This window comes from Scyliorhinus canicula, chromosome 17 (assembly GCF_902713615.1).
Source record: "Scyliorhinus canicula chromosome 17, sScyCan1.1, whole genome shotgun sequence".
In the NCBI taxonomy this organism is placed as follows: Eukaryota; Metazoa; Chordata; class Chondrichthyes; order Carcharhiniformes; family Scyliorhinidae; genus Scyliorhinus; species Scyliorhinus canicula.
This window is the reverse complement of record NC_052162.1, coordinates 108878826-108892384: the sequence shown is the minus strand read 5'-3', so window position 1 is coordinate 108892384 and position 13559 is coordinate 108878826. Positions and strand designations below refer to the sequence as shown.

The 13559-nt window shown below is 47.4% G+C and overlaps 4 non-coding genes across 4 annotated transcripts; all 4 read left to right on the top strand.

The window, feature by feature from the left end:
* The first annotated feature begins 2773 nt into the window (after nucleotides 1-2773).
* On the top strand, nucleotides 2774-2845 carry trnae-cuc. Its single transcript has one exon. It is a non-coding gene; the product is annotated as a tRNA-Glu (tRNA).
* A 2773-nt stretch (nucleotides 2846-5618) lies between these two features.
* On the top strand, nucleotides 5619-5690 carry trnae-cuc. Its single transcript has one exon. It is a non-coding gene; the product is annotated as a tRNA-Glu (tRNA).
* A 2777-nt stretch (nucleotides 5691-8467) lies between these two features.
* trnae-cuc lies at nucleotides 8468-8539 on the top strand. The gene has a single exon. It is a non-coding gene; the product is annotated as a tRNA-Glu (tRNA).
* Nucleotides 8540-11313: 2774 nt separating this feature from the next.
* trnae-cuc lies at nucleotides 11314-11385 on the top strand. Its single transcript has one exon. It is a non-coding gene; the product is annotated as a tRNA-Glu (tRNA).
* The last annotated feature ends 2174 nt before the right edge of the window (nucleotides 11386-13559 follow it).

The following is a 13559-nucleotide window of genomic DNA, read 5'->3' as shown; positions in this document are numbered from 1 at the left end:
TGTAAGTTTGTTCTTTACATCCAATCCTTCCTTTCTGGTCGAAAACAGTGCAGAATCGCAGGTGGGAGATTTCTTCTTCCGCTTTCGAGCTGCAATAGTTACATGCAGCAGGAGCGAGCCAAGACGGAGGCAGAAAGCGAATGGCAGTGAAAGATTGCAAAGCGCTGATCATGGTACAAAGTGTTAATGGCGCAGATTTTTAACATTTAAACAGAAACAAATATTTCAGCCGCAAACCCCAGTTTCAATCCCGTTCCAGATTGCGCCCCATTTCCTTAGCGTCCAAAAATTTCTCCATCTCAGCTTTCAATCTCCTCATAGATTGCGGTTTCCTAGACGTCCCTGCGTGCCGGTGGCACTGTGGTTAGCACTGCTGCATCACAGCGCCCCTCGATTTCAATCCGGGCCTGGGCCACTGTGTGTGCGGAGTCTGCACACCCTCCCGTGTCTGCTTGGGTTTGATCATGGTGCTGCGCTTTCTCCCACAGAGATATGCAGTTTTGGTCGATTTTGGTTGATATTTTGTTCCTTAGTGTCCAGGACAGTGCAGTTCGCCTCATGAAGTTGTGGGACAATGGACGGATCTGTGTATGGGCCAAGTGCTCATTTGCAGGTCGGTGCAGTCACAGTGGGCCGAATGGCCCCTTCTGCACTGTAGTAATTCTATATTACTATTTTCTATTCCCAAACCTTTTGGTGAGGAAATAGAAGTCTCCTCATCTAAATCCTAAATGGCTGACACCTCATCCGGAGAATGTGAGCCCAATTCTCGACACCCCAGTCACAGGGAGCGGAGGTACGACGGGGAAAACGCACTCTCAGCATTTGCACTGTGAAACTCTCACGGAAATTCATCGTAGCGAAACTCTCCTGTCAGGAGAACTGTCTCATCTGAGGAATCAACCCTGGTTCGGTTAAACTGGCTGACATTGGTTAGCCATGTGCGGCGCGAGAATAGAGGTAATATAGAGGAATGGTGGAAACTAGATAGACTCACAGAGAGAGTGACTATGAGAGAGAAAGCGACTGAAGGAGATATAGAGAGACAAATAGACGTGGAATGGACGTCCACAACCCTCGAATAATTAAGAATACACACACAGCCAGCTGTCTCAACCACAATGCACGGGGTCATCTGAATTGGTCATTGGGGTCATTGGTGTGTTGTGTTCATTAATTCACTGCGGTGTGGGCACCTTCTCTGAAACCAACCGCCATGTAAACCAACCCCGCCGTATGTAGGTGAAAAATGAACTTCACTTTCATCATGGCAAATGGAAAAAGAGGCGTGAGTTCGTCCGGGATTTGTACCTCTCATCGCTTGGAAGCTCTCCATAATAACATCTGAAGACAGAATCATACACCTACATCAACGAACCACCGTTGAATTAGACGTTCAAAGCCTATCAGACGTCGCACGTGAAAGGCGAAAATGCTGGACTGGTGTTAGCACAGTATGAAGTCTTACAACACCAGGTTAAAGTCCAACAGGTTTGTTTCAAACACTAGCTTTCGGAGGACTGGTTCGGAGCAGTGCTCCGAAAGCTAGAGTTTCAAACAAACCTGTTGGACTTTAACCTGGTGCTGTAAGACTTATTACAGTCCACAGATATGCAGGTTTGGTGAATTACCATGATACATTGTTCCTTAGCATACAGAGTTTTGCATCTCACGTTATGGTGTTATTGGGAATATGTGAAATCTGTTTGCGAGTCAAGTGCTCATTTGAAAGGTCGGTGCAGACGCAATGGGCCGAATTGTCTCTTCCCGCACTCCAGATATTCTATTTAATTCTATTCTATTCTCAAGCCTGTCGATGAGAAAATAGATGTCTCCTCACCTTTGTCTTAAATGGCTTCCACATCAACAGGAGAATTGGGCCCCAATTCTAGACACCCAGCCGGAGAGGTGGATGGGGCGAGTCTGGTGAGGGGGAAACACCCTCTCAGGATTTCCACTGTGAAACCATTTCCGATATTGAGACTATTCGAACGGATAACCTCCCATTTTACTAAATTTCAAAGACATCAGTGTCATCGCAGTGAATCTCTCCAGCCAGGACAGCTGCCTCATCGCAGGCATCAACCCTGGCTTGGTTCAGCTGGCTAACATTGGTTAGCCACGGGCAGCGAGAGAATAGAAAGAAAAAACACGAGAAGTCGAAAACTCGATAGTGCCACAGAAGGAGAGACTGTGAGAAAGGGACCGAGGGAGCTTTACAGAGTCTAATTGAAAGAGAGTGTGGGATATCCGCGGACATTCCACGGATGAATATGAATACACACACAGCCACCTGTCTGAAACCAAATGCACGGGGTCCTCTGAATTGGTCATTCGGGTTACGGTGAACATCCGCGCACCTTGTCGCCTCCCGGAATGTTGTGATTTTCTTGCCAGTGTTGATGGATTTCCTGTGGAAGTGGGCTCCTGCTCTGAAAGCAAACCCCATGTTAACCAATCCCGCCGTATGAACGGCAGAAAAATGAACTTAACCTGCATCTCGAACAACATGAAAAAACAGGAATGAGTTCGGCCAAGATTGATCACTGGAACTCTCACATGCTCTCCATTAAAACACACAAAGAGAGAATCATACCCTAGACCAACGACCCACGGTGAGTAAGATGTTCAAACCAAATCAGACATCGGTCGTGTAAGGCGAAAATGCAGCAAAACACATGAAGTCAAGCAGCATTGTGCAATTCGATCTGTTACATCGATATCAGGAGAAAGTCAGCACTCCAGGCCATTGCGGAAAGCTTGCACTCCAACCTCCCTGGTGGTCTAGTGGTTAGGATTCGGCGCTCTCACCGCCGCGGCCCGGGTTCGATTCCCGGTCAGGGAATGTAAGTTTGTTCTTTACATCCAATCCTTCCTTTCTGGTCGAAAACAGTGCAGAATCGCAGGTGGGAGATTTCTTCTTACGCTTTCGAGCTGCAATAGTTACATGCAGCAGGAGCGAGCCAAGACGGAGGCAGAAAGCGAATGGCAGTGAAAGATTTCAAAGCGCTGATCATGGTACAAAGTGTTAATGGCGCAGATTTTTAACATTTAAACAGAAACAAATATTTCAGCCGCAAACCCCAGTTTCAATCCCGTTCCAGATTGCGCCCCATTTCCATTAGCGTCCAAAAATTTCTCCATCTCAGCTTTCAATCTCCTCATAGATTGCGGTTTCCTAGACGTCCCTGCGTGCCGGTGGCACTGTGGTTAGCACTGCTGCATCACAGCGCCCCTCGATTTCAATCCGGGCCTGGGCCACTGTGTGTGCGGAGTCTGCACACCCTCCCGTGTCTGCTTGGGTTTGATCATGGTGCTGCGCTTTCTCCCACAGAGATATGCAGTTTTGGTCGATTTTGGTTGATATTTTGTTCCTTAGTGTCCAGGACAGTGCAGTTCGCCTCATGAAGTTGTGGGACAATGGACGGATCTGTGTATGGGCCAAGTGCTCATTTGCAGGTCGGTGCAGTCACAGTGGGCCGAATGGCCCCTTCTGCACTGTAGTAATTCTATATTACTATTTTCTATTCCCAAACCTTTTGGTGAGGAAATAGAAGTCTCCTCATCTAAATCCTAAATGGTTGACACGTCATCCGGAGAATGTGAGCCCAATTGTCGACACCCCAGTCACAGGGAGCGGAGGTACGACGGGGAAAACGCACTCTCAGCATTTGCACTGTGAAACTCTCACGGAAATTCATCGTAGCGAAACTCTCCTGTCAGGAGAACTGTCTCATCTGAGGAATCAACCCTGGTTCGGTTAAACTGGCTGACATTGGTTAGCCATGGGCGGCGCGAGAATAGAGGTAATATAGAGGAATGGTGGAAACTAGATAGACTCACAGAGAGAGTGACTATGAGAGAGAAAGCGACTGAAGGAGATATAGAGAGACAAATAGACGTGGAATGGACGTCCACAACCCTCGAATAATTAAGAATACACACACAGCCAGCTGTCTCAACCACAATGCACGGGGTCATCTGAATTGGTCATTGGGGTCATTGGTGTGTTGTGTTCATGAATTCACTGCGGTGTGGGCACCTGCTCTGAAACCAACCGCCATGTAAACCAACCCCGCCGTATGCAGGTGAAAAATGAACTTCACTTTCATCATGGCAAATGGAAAAAGAGGCGTGAGTTCGTCCGGGATTTGTACCTCTCATCGCTTGGAAGCTCTCCATAATAACATCTGAAGACAGAATCATACACCTACATCAACGAACCACCGTTGAATTAGACGTTAAAGCCAATCAGACGTCGCACGTGAAAGGCGAAAATGCTGGACTGGTGTTAGCACAGTATGAAGTCTTACAACACCAGGTTAAAGTCCAACAGGTTTGTTTCAAACACTAGCTTTCGGAGCACTGCTCCGAACCAGTCCTCCGAAAGCTAGAGTTTCAAACAAACCTGTTGGACTTTAACCTGGTGCTGTAAGACTTATTACAGTCCACAGATATGCAGGTTTGGTGAATTACCATGATACATTGTTCCTTAGCATACAGAGTTTTGCATCTCACGTTATGGTGTTATTGGGAATATGTGAAATCTGTTTGCGAGTCAAGTGCTCATTTGAAAGGTCGGTGCAGACGCAATGGGCCGAATTGTCTCTTCCCGCACTCCAGATATTCTATTTAATTCTATTCTATTCTCAAGCCTGTCGATGAGAAAATAGATGTCTCCTCACCTTTGTCTTAAATGGCTTCCACATCAACAGGAGAATTGGGCCCCAATTCTAGACACCCAGCCGGAGAGGTGGATGGGGCGAGTCTGGTGAGGGGGAAACACCCTCTCAGGATTTCCACTGTGAAACCCTTTCCGATATTGAGACTATTCGAACGGATAACCTCCCATTTTACTAAATTTCAAAGACATCAGTGTCATCGCAGTGAATCTCTCCAGCCAGGACAGCTGCCTCATCGCAGGCATCAACCCTGGCTTGGTTCAGCTGGCTAACATTGGTTAGCCACGGGCAGCGAGAGAATAGAAAGAAAAAACAGGAGAAGTCGAAAACTCGATAGTGCCACAGAAGGAGAGACTGTGAGAAAGGGACCGAGGGAGCTTTACAGAGTCTAATTGAAAGAGAGTGTGGGATATCCGCGGACATTCCACGGATGAATATGAATACACACACAGCCACCTGTCTGAATCCAAATGCACGGGGTCCTCTGAATTGGTCATTCGGGTTACGGTGAACATCCGCGCACCTTGTCGCCTCCCGGAATGTTGTGATTTTCTTGCCAGTGTTGATGGATTTCCTGTGGAGTGGGCTCCTGCTCTGAAAGCAAACCCCATGTTAACCAATCCCGCCGTATGAACGGCAGAAAAATGAACTTAACCTGCATCTCGAACAACATGAAAAAAACAGGAATGAGTTCGGCCAAGATTGATCACTGGAACTCTCACATGCTCTCCATTAAAACACACAAAGAGAGAATCATACCCTAGACCAACGACCCACGGTGAGTAAGATGTTCAAACCAAATCAGACATCGGTCGTGTAAGGCGAAAATGCAGCAAAACACATGAAGTCAAGCAGCATTGTGCAATTCGATCTGTTACATCGATATCAGGAGAAAGTCAGCACTCCAGGCCAATGCGGAAAGCTTGCACTCCAACCTCCCTGGTGGTCTAGTGGTTAGGATTCGGCGCTCTCACCGCCGCGGCCCGGGTTCGATTCCCGGTCAGGGAATGTAAGTTTGTTCTTTACATCCAATCCTGCCTTCCTTTCTGGTCGAAAACAGTGCAGAATCGCAGGTGGGAGATTTCTTCTTACGCTTTCGAGCTGCAATAGTTACATGCAGCAGGAGCGAGCCAAGACGGAGGCAGAAAGCGAATGGCAGTGAAAGATTGCAAAGCGCTGATCATGGTACAAAGTGTTAATGGCGCAGATTTTTAACATTTAAACAGAAACAAATATTTCAGCCGCAAACCCCAGTTTCAATCCCGTTCCAGATTGCGCCCCATTTCCTTAGCGTCCAAAAATTTCTCCATCTCAGCTTTCAATCTCCTCATAGATTGCGGTTTCCTAGACGTCCCTGCGTGCCGGTGGCACTGTGGTTAGCACTGCTGCATCACAGCGCCCCTCGATTTCAATCCGGGCCTGGGCCACTGTGTGTGCGGAGTCTGCACACCCTCCCGTGTCTGCTTGGGTTTGATCATGGTGCTGCGCTTTCTCCCACAGAGATATGCAGTTTTGGTCGATTTTGGTTGATATTTTGTTCCTTAGTGTCCAGGACAGTGCAGTTCGCCTCATGAAGTTGTGGGACAATGGACGGATCTGTGTATGGGCCAAGTGCTCATTTGCAGGTCGGTGCAGTCACAGTGGGCCGAATGGCCCCTTCTGCACTGTAGTAATTCTATATTACTATTTTCTATTCCCAAACCTTTTGGTGAGGAAATAGAAGTCTCCTCATCTAAATCCTAAATGGCTGACACGTCATCCGGAGAATGTGAGCCCAATTCTCGACACCCCAGTCACAGGGAGCGGAGGTACGACGGGGAAAACGCACTCTCAGCATTTGCACTGTGAAACTCTCACGGAAATTCATCGTAGCGAAACTCTCCTGTCAGGAGAACTGTCTCATCTGAGGAATCAACCCTGGTTCGGTTAAACTGGCTGACATTGGTTAGCCATGGGCGGCGCGAGAATAGAGGTAATATAGAGGAATGGTGGAAACTAGATAGACTCACAGAGAGAGTGACTATGAGAGAGAAAGCGACTGAAGGAGATATAGAGAGACAAATAGACGTGGAATGGACGTCCACAACCCTCGAATAATTAAGAATACACACACAGCCAGCTGTCTCAACCACAATGCACGGGGTCATCTGAATTGGTCATTGGGGTCATTGGTGTGTTGTGTTCATGAATTCACTGCGGTGTGGGCACCTGCTCTGAAACCAACCGCCATGTAAACCAACCCCGCCGTATGTAGGTGAAAAATGAACTTCACTTTCATCATGGCAAATGGAAAAAGAGGCGTGAGTTCGTCCGGGATTTGTACCTCTCATCGCTTGGAAGCTCTCCATAATAACATCTGAAGACAGAATCATACACCTACATCAACGAACCACCGTTGAATTAGACGTTCAAAGCCAATCAGACGTCGCACGTGAAAGGCGAAAATGCTGGACTGGTGTTAGCACAGTATGAAGTCTTACAACACCAGGTTAAAGTCCAACAGGTTTGTTTGAAACTCTAGCTTTCGGAGGACTGGTTCGGAGCAGTGCTCCGAAAGCTAGTGTTTGAAACAAACCTGTTGGACTTTAACCTGGTGCTGTAAGACTTATTACAGTCCACAGATATGCAGGTTTGGTGAATTACCATGATACATTGTTCCTTAGCATACAGAGTTTTGCATCTCACGTTATGGTGTTATTGGGAATATGTGAAATCTGTTTGCGAGTCAAGTGCTCATTTGAAAGGTCGGTGCAGACGCAATGGGCCGAATTGTCTCTTCCCGCACTCCAGATATTCTATTTAATTCTATTCTATTCTCAAGCCTGTCGATGAGAAAATAGATGTCTCCTCACCTTTGTCTTAAATGGCTTCCACATCAACAGGAGAATTGGGCCCCAATTCTAGACACCCAGCCGGAGAGGTGGATGGGGCGAGTCTGGTGAGGGGGAAACACCCTCTCAGGATTTCCACTGTGAAACCCTTTCCGATATTGAGACTATTCGAACGGATAACCTCCCATTTTACTAAATTTCAAAGACATCAGTGTCATCGCAGTGAATCTCTCCAGCCAGGACAGCTGCCTCATCGCAGGCATCAACCCTGGCTTGGTTCAGCTGGCTAACATTGGTTAGCCACGGGCAGCGAGAGAATAGAAAGAAAAAACAGGAGAAGTCGAAAACTCGATAGTGCCACAGAAGGAGAGACTGTGAGAAAGAGACCGAGGGAGCTTTACAGAGTCTAATTGAAAGAGAGTGTGGGATATCCGCGGACATTCCACGGATGAATATGAATACACACACTGCCAGCAGTCTGAATCCAAATGCACGGGGTCCTCTGAATTGGTCATTCGGGTTACGGTGAACATCCGCGCACCTTGTCGCCTCCCGGAATGTTGTGATTTTCTTGCCAGTGTTGATGGATTCCCTGTGGCGTGGGCTCCTGCTCTGAAAGCAAACCCCATGTTAACCAATCCCGCCGTATGAACGGCAGATAAATGAACTTAACCTGCATCTCGAACAACATGAAAAAAACAGGAATGAGTTCGGCCAAGATTGATCACTGGAACTCTCACATGCTCTCCATTAAAACACACAAAGAGAGAATCATACTCTAGACCAACGACCCACGGTGAGTAAGATGTTCAAACCAAATCAGACATCGGTCGTGTAAGGCGAAAATGCAGCAAAACACATGAAGTCAAGCAGCATTGTGCAATTCGATCTGTTACATCGATATCAGGAGAAAGTCAGCACTCCAGGCCAATGCGGAAAGCTTGCACTCCAGCCTCCCTGGTGGTCTAGTGGTTAGGATTCGGCGCTCTCACCGCCGCGGCCCGGGTTCGATTCCCGGTCAGGGAATGTAAGTTTGTTCTTTACATCCAATCCTGCCTTCCTTTCTGGTCGAAAACAGTGCAGAATCGCAGGTGGGAGATTTTTTACGCTTTCGAGCTGCAATAGTTACATGCAGCAGGAGCGAGCCAAGACGGAGGCAGAAAGCGAATGGCAGTGAAAGATTGCAAAGCGCTGATCATGGTACAAAGTGTTAATGGCGCAGATTTTTAACATTTAAACAGAAACAAATATTTCAGCCGCAAACCCCAGTTTCAATCCCGTTCCAGATTGCGCCCCATTTCCTTAGCGTCCAAAAATTTCTCCATCTCAGCTTTCAATCTCCTCATAGATTGCGGTTTCCTAGACGTCCCTGCGTGCCGGTGGCACTGTGGTTAGCACTGCTGCATCACAGCGCCCCTCGATTTCAATCCGGGCCTGGGCCACTGTGTGTGCGGAGTCTGCACACCCTCCCGTGTCTGCTTGGGTTTGATCATGGTGCTGCGCTTTCTCCCACAGAGATATGCAGTTTTGGTCGATTTTGGTTGATATTTTGTTCCTTAGTGTCCAGGACAGTGCAGTTCGCCTCATGAAGTTGTGGGACAATGGACGGATCTGTGTATGGGCCAAGTGCTCATTTGCAGGTCGGTGCAGTCACAGTGGGCCGAATGGCCCCTTCTGCACTGTAGTAATTCTATATTACTATTTTCTATTCCCAAACCTTTTGGTGAGGAAATAGAAGTCTCCTCATCTAAATCCTAAATGGCTGACACCTCATCCGGAGAATGTGAGCCCAATTCTCGACACCCCAGTCACAGGGAGCGGAGGTACGACGGGGAAAACGCACTCTCAGCATTTGCACTGTGAAACTCTCACGGAAATTCATCGTAGCGAAACTCTCCTGTCAGGAGAACTGTCTCATCTGAGGAATCAACCCTGGTTCGGTTAAACTGGCTGACATTGGTTAGCCATGTGCGGCGCGAGAATAGAGGTAATATAGAGGAATGGTGGAAACTAGATAGACTCACAGAGAGAGTGACTATGAGAGAGAAAGCGACTGAAGGAGATATAGAGAGACAAATAGACGTGGAATGGACGTCCACAACCCTCGAATAATTAAGAATACACACACAGCCAGCTGTCTCAACCACAATTTACGGGGTCATCTGAATTGGTCATTGGGGTCATTGGTGTGTTGTGTTCATGAATTCACTGCGGTGTGGGCACCTGCTCTGAAACCAACCGCCATGTAAACCAACCCCGCCGTATGTAGGTGAAAAATGAACTTCACTTTCATCATGGCAAATGGAAAAAGAGGCGTGAGTTCGTCCGCGATTTGTACCTCTCATCGCTTGGAAGCTCTCCATAATAACATCTGAAGACAGAATCATACACCTACATCAACGAACCACCGTTGAATTAGACGTTCAAAGCCTATCAGACGTCGCACGTGAAAGGCGAAAATGCTGGACTGGTGTTAGCACAGTATGAAGTCATACAACACCAGGTTAAAGTCCAACAGGTTTGTTTCAAACACTAGCTTTCGGAGCACTGCTCCGAACCAGTCCTCCGAAAGCTAGAGTTTCAAACAAACCTGTTGGACTTTAACCTGGTGCTGTAAGACTTATTACAGTCCACAGATATGCAGGTTTGGTGAATTACCATGATACATTGTTCCTTAGCATACAGAGTTTTGCATCTCACGTTATGGTGTTATTGGGAATATGTGAAATCTGTTTGCGAGTCAAGTGCTCATTTGAAAGGTCGGTGCAGACGCAATGGGCCGAATTGTCTCTTCCCGCACTCCAGATATTCTATTTCATTCTATTCTATTCTCAATCCTGTCGATAAGAAAATAGATGTCTCCTCACCTTTGTCTTAAATGGCTTCCACATCAACAGGAGAATTGGGCCCCAATTCTAGACACCCAGCCGGAGAGGTGGATGGGGCGAGTCTGGTGAGGGGGAAACACCCTCTCAGGATTTCCACTGTGAAACCATTTCCGATATTGAGACTATTCGAACGGATAACCTCCCATTTTACTAAATTTCAAAGACATCAGTGTCATCGCAGTGAATCTCTCCAGCCAGGACAGCTGCCTCATCGCAGGCATCAACCCTGGCTTGGTTCAGCTGGCTAACATTGGTTAGCCACGGGCAGCGAGAGAATAGAAAGAAAAAACACGAGAAGTCGAAAACTCGATAGTGCCACAGAAGGAGAGACTGTGAGAAAGGGACCGAGGGAGCTTTACAGAGTCTAATTGAAAGAGAGTGTGGGATATCCGCGGACATTCCACGGATGAATATGAATACACACACAGCCACCTGTCTGAAACCAAATGCACGGGGTCCTCTGAATTGGTCATTCGGGTTACGGTGAACATCCGCGCACCTTGTCGCCTCCCGGAATGTTGTGATTTTCTTGCCAGTGTTGATGGATTTCCTGTGGAATGGGCTCCTGCTCTGAAAGCAAACCCCATGTTAACCAATCCCGCCGTATGAACGGCAGAAAAATGAACTTAACCTGCATCTCGAACAACATGAAAAAAACAGGAATGAGTTCGGCCAAGATTGATCACTGGAACTCTCACATGCTCTCCATTAAAACACACAAAGAGAGAATCATACCCTAGACCAACGACCCACGGTGAGTAAGATGTTCAAACCAAATCAGACATCGGTCGTGTAAGGCGAAAATGCAGCAAAACACATGAAGTCAAGCAGCATTGTGCAATTCGATCTGTTACATCGATATCAGGAGAAAGTCAGCACTCCAGGCCATTGCGGAAAGCTTGCACTCCAACCTCCCTGGTGGTCTAGTGGTTAGGATTCGGCGCTCTCACCGCCGCGGCCCGGGTTCGATTCCCGGTCAGGGAATGTAAGTTTGTTCTTTCCATCCAATCCTTCCTTTCTGGTCGAAAACAGTGCAGAATCGCAGGTGGGAGATTTTTTACGCTTTCGAGCTGCAATAGTTACATGCAGCAGGAGCGAGCCAAGACGGAGGCAGAAAGCGAATGGCAGTGAAAGATTGCAAAGCGCTGATCATGGTACAAAGTGTTAATGGCGCAGAATTTTTAATATTTAAACAGAAACAAATATTCCAGCCGCAAACCCCAGTTTCAATCCCGTTCCAGATTGCGCCCCATTTCCTTAGCGTCCAAAAATTTCTCCATCTCAGCTTTCAATCTCCTCATAGATTGCGGTTTCCTAGACGTCCCTGCGTGCCGGTGGCACTGTGGTTAGCACTGCTGCATCACAGCGCCCCTCGATTTCAATCCGGGCCTGGGCCACTGTGTGTGCGGAGTCTGCACACCCTCCCGTGTCTGCTTGGGTTTGATCATGGTGTTGCGCTTTCTCCCACAGAGATATGCAGTTTTGGTCGATTTTGGTTGATATTTTGTTCCTTAGTGTCCAGGACAGTGCAGTTCGCCTCATGAAGTTGTGGGACAATGGACGGATCTGTGTATGGGCCAAGTGCTCATTTGCAGGTCGGTGCAGTCACAGTGGGCCGAATGGCCCCTTCTGCACTGTAGTAATTCTATATTACTATTTTCTATTCCCAAACCTTTTGGTGAGGAAATAGAAGTCTCCTCATCTAAATCCTAAATGGGTGACACGTCATCCGGAGAATGTGAGCCCAATTCTCGACACCCCAGTCACAGGGAGCGGAGGTACGACGGGGAAAACGCACTCTCAGCATTTGCACTGTGAAACTCTCACGGAAATTCATCGTAGCGAAACTCTCCTGTCAGGAGAACTGTCTCATCTGAGGAATCAACCCTGGTTCGGTTAAACTGGCTGACATTGGTTAGCCATGGGCGGCGCGAGAATAGAGGTAATATAGAGGAATGGTGGAAACTAGATAGACTCACAGAGAGAGTGACTATGAGAGAGAAAGCGACTGAAGGAGATATAGAGAGACAAATAGACGTGGAATGGACGTCCACAACCCTCGAATAATTAAGAATACACACACAGCCAGCTGTCTCAACCACAATGCACGGGGTCATCTGAATTGGTCATTGGGGTCATTGGTGTGTTGTGTTCATGAATTCACTGCGGTGTGGGCACCTGCTCTGAAACCAACCGCCATGTAAACCATCCCCGCCGTATGCAGGTGAAAAATGAACTTCACTTTCATCATGGCAAATGGAAAAAGAGGCGTGAGTTCGTCCGGGATTTGTACCTCTCATCGCTTGGAAGCTCTCCATAATAACATCTGAAGACAGAATCATACACCTACATCAACGAACCACCGTTGAATTAGACGTTCAAAGCCTATCAGACGTCGCACGTGAAAGGCGAAAATGCTGGACTGGTGTTAGCACAGTATGAAGTCTTACAACACCAGGTTAAAGTCCAACAGGTTTGTTTCAAACACTAGCTTTCGGAGCACTGCTCCGAACCAGTCCTCCGAAAGCTAGAGTTTCAAACAAACCTGTTGGACTTTAACCTGGTGCTGTAAGACTTATTACAGTCCACAGATATGCAGGTTTGGTGAATTACCATGATACGTTGTTCCTTAGCATACAGAGTTTTGCATCTCACGTTATGGTGTTATTGGGAATATGTGAAATCTGTTTGCGAGTCAAGTGCTCATTTGAAAGGTCGGTGCAGACGCAATGGGCCGAATTGTCTCTTCCCGCACTCCAGATATTCTATTTAATTCTATTATATTCTCAAGCCTGTCGATGAGAAAATAGATGTCTCCTCACCTTTGTCTTAAATGGCTTCCACATCAACAGGAGAATTGGGCCCCAATTCTAGACACCCAGCCGGAGAGGTGGATGGGGCGAGTCTGGTGAGGGGGAAACACCCTCTCAGGATTTCCACTGTGAAACCATTTCCGATATTGAGACTATTCGAACGGATAACCTCCCATTTTACTAAATTTCAAAGACATCAGTGTCATCGCAGTGAATCTCTCCAGCCAGGACAGCTGCCTCATCGCAGGCATCAACCCTGGCTTGGTTCAGCTGGCTAACATTGGTTAGCCAAGGGCAGCGAGAGAATAGAAAGAAAAAACACGAGAAGTCGAAAACTCGATAGTG